Raw genomic sequence first — 10,324 nt, 5'->3', positions numbered from 1 at the left:
TTTAATTTAAATATTAAATTTGATTCAGGAAAATATTTGAAAACATATATAACCAGATGGACATCATTCGTTAGATTCTGGTCATTGAAGTCTGAGGAGGGAAGTCATGTTGACCCATTAGCTCCGCCCACCTCTACATTGCTCTGCAAACAATACCAGAGCAACACAAAACCAGAACCAAACGCCATGTCTCTACATAAGAGCTCATACAATTATAATGACTGATTTAAAATTAAAATGACCCCACCCTCACAGTTTTCATGAAGCGACAAAAGTTGAAAAGATTCTTCACTAGACTGCACATATGTTCATTTCTGCTGTAGAAGCACTCTTTTTATCTGGAGAGTCAAATGAAAATTGCTCTTTTAAGGAACTTGCCTCCAGTGGCCTTTTGAGGAATTGCAACATTTGCTACATCGTGATTTGCATCAAATTTGGCAACACAAAGTGGGGGGCTTGCAATATACTTGTATTGTACAGTAAAATTAGCCTCAGGGAAGTAGAACCTCTGACATATTCTACGTCTTTAAAAAAGACACAACAAGGGCTTTTATTAAACGGTGCCATGAAGTGTTATCATGGCCAAATATTGTCAAAAATATGACTCGGACCAAGAGTTGAAGTGTTCTTTGGAAAGATGTTGAATCTGCTCGGTTCAGCTACATTTAATTCCTCAACAAGGAAGAATCATTCTGAAAGTGTCAGTAGGTAAAAAAAAGAGTTAAATAATTATCAAATTCTTCATTTAACATTTATTCTTGGATTCAAATAAAAGTCATCCATAATTTTGCACATGTTTTAAATCAACAGATTGCAGACTCTTACTACTCTAAGATACTCCCATAGTAAATCAAGACGTTGGTTGAGAGTTTATCTCTGTTCTTGGCCTTGAACTGCTTCAGTTTCTCCTCAAGAGAAGATGGTGGGAGAGTTGGAGATTGGATCAACAATCAGATCATGGAGAGGCAGAAGGGACTGGATGAGCTGTAGATCCCACAGCATGTTTGACAGCCGCCAAGTCCAGGTCCTCCTGAGAGACCCACAGGTTTGCCCGATTAAACACAAAGGTGTCCTATGATGACTAATGAGTAGCTAAGCAATGGCATTAATCATAGAACTGCATATATAAAGTTGAATCAAAAGGTGCCACACCCGCTGCCTTTGTCCAAAAACCGTTTCCTCATAAACTCCTCCCACGCACAGATAACCAAACACGCCCGGTTCAGTGATCCCCTCATATGACTTGTATACCTTTGCTTCACGTGGTTGTATGCAATGGATTTATTGTTGAACTATGGTCTACCATCACACTTTACACCGTGACTCATAAAGGGAAAAATGTGTGTGAGTGCGGCTGCTGTTGTCTTCACACCCGTGGCTGCTTGTGAGTCACATCCTCTATGATTTACTATCTTTAAACCAGTGCACGAGTGTTGTGAAGTTTCTCTCTGTCAGGAAAATCCCCAGCAGATGCAGAGTGTCTTGGTTTCTCTCAGAATGCTGTGTTTGGTTTTAAAATTCCACCGTGTTTCTGTATCAGTCTGTCGGCTGTCCCCTCCTACACCCCTATTTACAGATGTGGGAATGAAGCAGAGTTTCATTTTCCCCATAAGAATATTTACATTCTACAGGTGCTTCGGTGTGCTGCTTTTGAATTGAGTGTCAGCTTTCAATACCCTTTTATTTGGAACGGTAAAATGTGCCTGGGAAAACATCTAACAGATTCAAATTTGCACACATCGTCATCTGTTTTAAATAAATCATTGCAAATCTGAAACTTGTTGTTTTCTACTTTAGTGTTTTTACTTTGTGTTGCTACGACTCACCACAGCATGATAAGCTAGAAAAGCAGAAACAGTATTTTGGTGCAACTGTGAGCGATGCCTTAGTCAGAACTGCCCTTACGGGTGGATACGGGCCGTCTGCAGGCAAAAAATGGACAAACATCAACGGGACACTCGGGTGGCTCACACGAAATATCCAAAATTGTAGACCGCTCAATAACCCCACACATGATTATTTTTCCTGTGGGCACGCTGTGGGTAACAGGTCGTAACTTAAGCAACACATAAGATTAGGACATGTCGTATGGATTTGTCATGTTTTTCAACCCATCCGTTCGTGCTGTTTATGTGAGCACTTCTTAAAGTTCAACTATGACAAGTTTTTTTATTTAAAAAAACACATTCCAATTTTTTAATCAAAATTCCACAACCTAAATGTCTTAAAAAGCCTTTTTTGTTGATCTGAAGCCTCGGTTTCCAAAATCTCCTCGGAGGGGGTGTGGCTTTTGGAGCTGAACTGAGATGCTCCCCCATCTGACTATGACAGCTCTGTGTCTCACTAGCGTAAATCTTCACCTTGAAAGCACTTTGAATTGTCTCTGTACATGAAATGTGCTATACAAATAAATTGCCTTGCCTTGCTGCTACATAAAAACATCCATCAATCTGGGTAATGCCCAGCCGTATGGTTCTGATCCAGATGTCAGCTGGGACGAGGAAGTGAAGATCTTCATGGACAGAACTTCCTCCAAAATCCTGATTCTTTCTCCTTCCAGTTCACCAAAGACTCTTTTAGCTAATTCTCCAATGTTTATTGACTGTGATCAATACATTCAATCATTGGTTTCTCAGAGTTCTTGATAAAATAATCAAAGCTAACATCAAAATGCTCTTTCATTGATTTACAATCCTTTCCAACTGCGGTCAAATGAGCCGCCGTTCACATTTCCGTGGTCACATCAAGAAGCTCCGTGGAGTCTGGTGGAGATTTTCCAGCGTTCTCAGTCCTGCTACCGTAAGTATTGGATGAAACTCACACCAAAAATCCAGTGATGCTGATTTGACCACAGAAATGTGAACGGCGGCTCATTTGACTGCAGTCAATGTGAAGATACCATCTTCTCTTCTCCAGAACCTGAACTAGACACTAGGAACAGATGAGGGTTTAGTGCATGTGCAGCAGAGCTGTTGATGGAAAGAAGATCATTCATTCAAACAGAGTCTGTCCAAGACAGTTTGATTGATTTAAAAGGAGAAATACTCAGACATGAAAAAAATTAATTGTTTTCTTTCACATTTGTTTTTTTTTCAGAAGGAAAATACAACACAGACATGTTAAAAACTCTAAAAACAGGATTGTCATCGGAGGGGGACTTTAAGCAATATGTGTCTTCTGGATTTGTCATGTTTTTCAACCCGCCTGTTAGTACTGTTCATGTGACATGTGTGCACTCTTTATGCGTAACCTGACAGTTTGTGTCAGCATCCTAAGGGCATTCTACAGGTGCTCATACACCCCAAGTGTGTACATTTTCCTAACAAATACTTCCCGATACATTTACCAATGGTACGTACAAGTCTCTACGTAACTGCTCCTGCGCTCCTTTTAAGATGTAGCAACTTGTCTTTACGACCCTCCGTGGGCCCGGACAACCCAAAAACTCCACAGCACCCATACAGGTCAACCCCTTGTACAGGTGCATGTGGCTAAGACCTGAGTGAGCTAACAATAAAAGCCTCTGAATTTGAATCTCTTGAATGTAAAACAATGTTTGGTGGAAAAGGCACAGGACTTCCACCCATTTCCACCAACTCTTTGAATACAAATGTCTAAAACAGAAAAAAAAGAAGAAGAAGAAGCAACTTCTTTTCCACGACTCACTTCATTGTTGAACAAATGGAAACTAGCTTTGCAGAAATCCCCATTGAGAAGTCACTTGCAGTTCCCCTTCCCAGCAAATTCAGTTACTTCCTTACCCAGTGAACTGCAGATCATCGGCTCAAATCCCCATCACGCTCTTACCCAAGGTAACGTTAAAGAAGCCACAATGGGTTTTCACTTTCCATGATTTGCTCAAAACTTTTTCAAGAGGTAGTAAAAAGGGATTTCAAGGTTCCTTTTAAATATGAACACAGACCTTCTCTTTGTGGTGAATCCTCTCTAAAATATGGATTTTACATCTTTGGATATGGATGGTAAAGTAAAGCAGGCTATATTTCATGTGCTTTCATTTGACCCAAATAAAAAAATATATAATATTTGTTTTCACATCATTGTTCAATGAAGAGACACACCTGTCGTTTTATGTAGTCAGTGTTGCTCGTCTCCTGGAGGTTTTGTGTGAAAAAAGGAAGAGTAGCTTCTACTCTCACCATAACACAACACCATATAAACAGAATCACCAATAGAAAGTCCAACTACAGGTCATGTTAGTTAGGAAAATGCAATAAACACATTGTATTTATGTAAAGAATAGCAATGGTGAGACATTAAAATTGGAAATAGAACCAGGAGAGACTGGAGATGTGTGTAAAACAGTGAAAGAGAACATAAACCAAGGAAAACACAAAAAACTAATGTAAAGATTTAATCTTTGCAGTTAAACCAACACAAGGAAAACTTTTACTGCCTCAACTATAAGATGTATTTAGGCAAAAGTCAAAACTGGTTTTACTTTTACTTGTTTTTAAGCTTAACACACCCAAAGTTGTCCCGTGAAAGTGCCATTATTTCTAAGGATTGCCACTGGAATCCTTAATTGAGGAGTTGCACAAGCGACCTAATTCCCAAAAAGGGCTCAGCAGGCGGCAGAGCAGCCAGCAGGACTCAATCTTTTGCCCAGATCAGCATGGAGGCATTGTGGTGCTAACTGTCTGTGATCTTCCATTGTTGCTAAATGGCCCACAGAACAATTGCCTGCATTCCTTCACTGCTGGGCCATGTAACTGTATCTGCACGACAGAGGTGTGACTGCGTGTGCATGTGTTTAAAAATGTCAGGTTTGTTTACTCCCTCAATGCTTTTTCCTCTGCAGAGTTTGCCTGTGTGTGGCCCTCGTGTCATTGGAGGTGATCATCACAGGTGAAGTGAAGTGGCCCTTGAAGGCCCCATTGTGACTCCATTCTTTCCCCTCCTTCTCATCAGTTAAAACCACACACAAGAATTGAAAGGTGAGTTTTAGAGAATGACAGTTTACTGATAAAACATTGGAAGAACATCAAAACAGAATTGTAGTTTTTAATCAAAGCTAATGAGTCCAACTTTTCCTGCCAACTAAATAAGTAAATAAATCTGTTAAAATCCAAATAACAACAGTCTAAAAGTGTAAACCTCAAGTTTTAGCAATTTAAAATGGAATGAACATGTAACTGAATAAATGTATGTTGCAGCTTAACCGGCAGGTTTAACCCTTAAGGACATTGATGATTTACAATGACTGCAATCGTGCATCAACTTGAAAAGTAAAAAAAATGAAAATGTTTTAGATAATTGGAAATAAATCCAGGCATGACGGGGAGGAAGTGTATTATACTTGTAAATAGTACAATGACTACAAATTCTACTCTATTTTATTCTAAAATACATATGCTATCAAAACTATATATATTTTAATTTATCAAACATATTTTTGATCCCATCCCACTCATAATTTCATGTTTCGAGAATTAAAAATAACATTTCACCAGTTTACATCCTGAAAGAGAAAATGATAAAGATCATAAATTAAACTAATTATTACAAAATATCTCATCCACTACTCACAAATTTACAGAGTTTAAACCTTTATGATCCAGTTAATTATTAAACTTTTCATATAATGTGCAAAGTTCAAGATGCTTACAACCTGAAACAAATTTGGTCAGCACAAACTTATGGTCATATTTATGAAAACAGAGTTTAAAACACACAAATACTGGATATTTATCAATCAGAATGTGTCGATTTTTCAGAGTACTAACCTCCAAAATGTGTCTTTTGTAGAGGACATTTCTAAACCGGAATATTTCCCAACTCCTGCATACTACTCAATTAACTCCTTTTGTTGTCTACAGAAAACATTTGGGGGTTTTCAGTAATAAATGTGAAGGGGTGGAGCTCTGAGAATTTCCACTTTAATTAAGAAATAGTAACTTTTAGTGTTGCAATGATTTGCTTTTCCTATATTTTGGTTCAAAACTCAATTTTTGGATCATTATTTTGTTTTAGTTCGAAAAATAGGGCTGCCACGATTAGTCGACTAATCGACGACTTATTAAATAGTTGATTAGTCATTACTTCATATTATATGGAGTCAGAGTGTAGTAAAGTTGAACAAAGTTGTGAGCGTTCTTTGTGAAAAATAGTTCCTTGTTTTAGATGCCGATCTCATTTGATTTAATTCTTATTTTGATACCAGAAACTAATGAAAGACGGAGGCTGCAGGATTCATTAAAAGTTTAAACTATCTTCTTAATTTTCTTTATTTGTAGTTCGATTAAAGCAAATGATATGCGTGTTTTACATCCGGTTTACACATGATCCAATTAGTCGACTAATCAAAAAAGTAATCTGTGACTAGTCGACTACTAAAATAGTAGTTTGTGGCAGCCCTAGTACAACATAGTAACTTAAATATTCTAATAAGCAGGTTACATTGATGAATAAACTTTTAGTTTCATGTATAACACAATATTAAACATTTAATTTAGCCCAGTACTTGTGCTTGACACTTTTTACGTAAACATATACAAACATGAGCAGAAGGGCTGCAACGACTCACTTTCTCCACGATTGGATTCAATTGGGTAAAATACTGTTCGGTTTTAACTCTTTAACATTCTTTCGACTACTGTAACTCTTCAACTGTTTACTCCATTAACGTTATTTCAGTGAATTCTAAAGATGAAAAAGGAAGTCTTGTGCTGATATTCAACCCTTTACAGTAGTGGAGTATTTATGGAATCGACGTAAATCAGCTGATCGATCAAAGAGAAAAGCAGTTTTGTGCTGTTATGGAACACTTCACAATCAGAAAGTGTTCTATAGTGATGCAAAGCTAAAGTGAAAAGCTACTTCGTTCATCAGGATCAGCTGATTCATGTTGATCATGTAAATGGTTGAACAGCTTGTGTTGAAGGGTTGTGGAATACCTGATAATTCTACCTTTAGTTGTTGCTGTATCTGTCCAATTTTCTGACATTTGATTGAATGGTGGTAAAATAAGATCTTCTTAAGCCTACAGCTCACACCTTTTATGTTAGTCACCGTTTACATTGTCGGGGCTGTTTTCTGTCATTTTGGTGAGAGAACAAAGTCGAAACTGAAGTTTGACTCAAACCGAGACATCTTCATAATGTTAGCTAAAGTGTGTCTGGCGGGTGAAATGGGTTGATCTTAACCTCACAGTGAATGATGATGGTTACACAATTTTTCCAACCTCTCACAAAAAGCATAATCCGTGAGTGATCAATAAAAATCTGAGATCGTCGCACTCCATGACACTCTTATTCCACATTCAAGATACATTTTCCAACCCAGAGAGCCATGCTCATTAAAGCATATTACCATGAGGTGATCCCTCCGTTAATGGGCCCACAACCCATTTAGAGTCATGACCCACTAGAGACAACCAAAAAGGGATTTCCCAGGAGAAATGCTTCCTTTCCTTGAAGAAACATCCAGATTCTCGTTCTTTTCTAACAGTCTCCCATGAATGAGAGGATCTATTCACTAACACTCCCTCGCAGGGGGGGTCAGAGGTCGGGCTCACCCCCCAGAATGAGCGCCAAGATGGAGAAGATTGAATATCAAGGCGCTAAACTGTCCCAAAGGCTGTGGAAATCACATTTCACTATAAATCTTTTCTTCCCCAAATACCTGCAGAGCATCAGAACTAAAACAGCCTCGGCGTTCACATTCTTTTCACTGCTGCCTGAAACTCACGTCGCTCTCTGAAGTCATGAGTGATTGATTTGGATGACATTTTTCCAAACTGATTCACCAAAAGAAAATGTTTGAGAAAAATGTTTTACAGGAAAGATGCCGGTTTACTAAAACAGCAGGTCAATTCATCCGTCATTCAGCATCTTCATTTGGAGGTGAAGCTTAAATTGATTGGCATGTTAACTAGCTTGAAAACACAAACTCGTACCTTAGAAATGCCTGGAATGATTTGCATTTAACATTTTGAGCTAGTTGAGTCATGCAGCATAAGAAGAAAATAAACAGAGATCAAGTCACCAAAATAAAAGCAGCTTCTATAAATAGTTTTGTTGTGAGTTGTTTGTAATTAAATTTAGAAGCAGCTTTTAAAACATATGTTCCTGCCTTGTGAGTTTGAATCAAATCTTCCTTTTCCAGTCCAGAACCAAATTAGATCAATTTTAAAGTTTACTCCTTTATTTTTGCTTTTTTTTGTTTTGTTTTATATATATATATATATATATATCACAACTTTTGCACTATTTGAATAAAGATTTGAAGAAAAAGCCTAATTGAGATTTTCCCAAAGTCACACCTGAGAACAGAAAGTCTCTTGGAACCAGTTGAACCACTTATGGCAAATTTCAAATCAAGGTAGTTCCTGTAATTGTTTTAAGTGTCTCTAAAACTAAAACCTGTTCTTTTTTTGTTTGTTTTTTGTTTTGACCACAGAAGTACTGGCTTCTAGGAATACAAACGGGTGCAACAGGTGTACCAAGTCCACTGGTCCAGAACAAAAATCTGCTTATGTCAGGGACGGGGGCTGAGTCAGGGAGCCCATCAGAGATTTGGAAAACGCTGCTTCACACGGTGTCAGGGAAAAATGTGGTGAAAACATAACTTTAGTGTGGTGCCAAGTAAACACATAAGGTCAGTTGAAGATTATTCCTCAAAAAAAGTACTTGAAGTAAGCTACATACATGCTACCTGTTTCGACCATTTAGATAAAGTTTACAAATTATTTCACAGTATCAAAGATTTGATTTGTATTTTTTTTTTTAGTATTTGAAACTTTATTAAAAAAAATAATTGAATTGTAATAATCAACAAATAAATTTCAAACAAAAGAGGAATGTGCTAAAAATGCTAACAGTTTAGCCTGTTTTCACCTTTAGAAAAGTTCAGAAAGTTTAAAGTAAAACTAAGAACCCTGATCAGTCCATATGACTCAGTGTGAAATGGAGCGCTGCGCTCACAGAGGTACATTCAGAACCAGCTTGTGGGGCTTTAACGCCAGGTCTTAAATCTGCACATGGGTCAGACAAAGAGGACAAACTGTTTCCCCTCTTGACCTTTAGCGGGGTATTTCTATTCTATTCTACTTCTGCATTTGCAGGTCTTACGTCACTTTGAAATTTACACTTTTACAGAGAAGAATTTCAGAAAGCACCTGTACTTCCATCTGCTTTTGCTTTAAAATTAGAGAGTCTTGAGCAAAACTGTCATTCATGAGAGCTGCCGATCTACACATGAAGGTTAAAAAGAACGGATGTTTAATTCCAGCTGGTCTCAGCCGCAGCGATAATTCAGCTCGATGCTGAAATGTAACATGACTGAAATGCTTGTGTAGAACGCTTTGCTCCATAACAAGGAGCCTTCATTGTGTCTGGTTCAGAGCAACATGCCGTTCCGCACAATGTGAGCTGTTTCAAGATTTAGACTTTTTAAAAGAACATCGGGTTATAGGAACAAGTCTATATCGAGATTAGAGACAGATACACATGGATACAGTTGCATTATATGCAGATGGAGCAGCGGCAACACAGAGTTAAGTAGGGATGTGGATTAGGATGAACCCCTGACTGTATATGAGAACTGGACTGAGTGACCCCTACCCCCTGGCGTTGCAAACAGGAAGTACCCTCTGGCTCCAAGAAGCCAAAATCCTAGACTTCCATTGAGAAATAAACATTGATTACTCAGTCATTCTATTTGCTGGAATAACAATTCTTGCTCTGATACATTTTTCAACATGTTCTGAATAATTCTAATGCTGTTCATTATATTTTTGTAGTTCAAGCTTTTCAAGTTAAAAACTTAAAAATAAAAGTAGGTGGAGCCTGCTGGCCTTCACAACCGCAGTTCAAAACGTTGTTGTGTAGCCTGCTTTCAAGAGGTAGGGGTGTGGCCTTCCAACAAGCTCACTCCTGATTGGTGTGGGTGGTTGCCATGGAAATGCAAACTCCACCTACAGACCAATCACTGCTTGCTGATGTCGTCTGGCTCCAACATGGTGGAGTCCTCATCGACAGAATAGATTTAATGGCATTGGAACTGGAAGTAAGCCAAGTTGTATGGTCAATGATGAAAACACTGGAGATTTCACTTGTGGACTTTTTTTTAGGTTTTTCTGTTGTCACTGATGGCAAACTGGATTTCATCGGGGGTTAACTCAAAGAAATAAAAAAAAATTAAGAGGAGCCCAACAGTTTTTGTCACTAATGTCAAATCCCTGCTGGGTCCTTTCTGTGTGGAGTTCACATGTTCTCCCCGTGCATGTGTGGTTTTTAAAACATTCTTCATGGGGTTTTTTGGTGTCTCTAAATGGTCCCTTAGGTGTGAATGTATGTGAGTGTGT

This window comes from Oryzias melastigma, linkage group LG7 (assembly GCF_002922805.2).
Source record: "Oryzias melastigma strain HK-1 linkage group LG7, ASM292280v2, whole genome shotgun sequence".
NCBI lineage: Eukaryota > Metazoa > Chordata > Actinopteri > Beloniformes > Adrianichthyidae > Oryzias > Oryzias melastigma.
Note: the sequence above shows the minus strand (reverse complement) of the source record.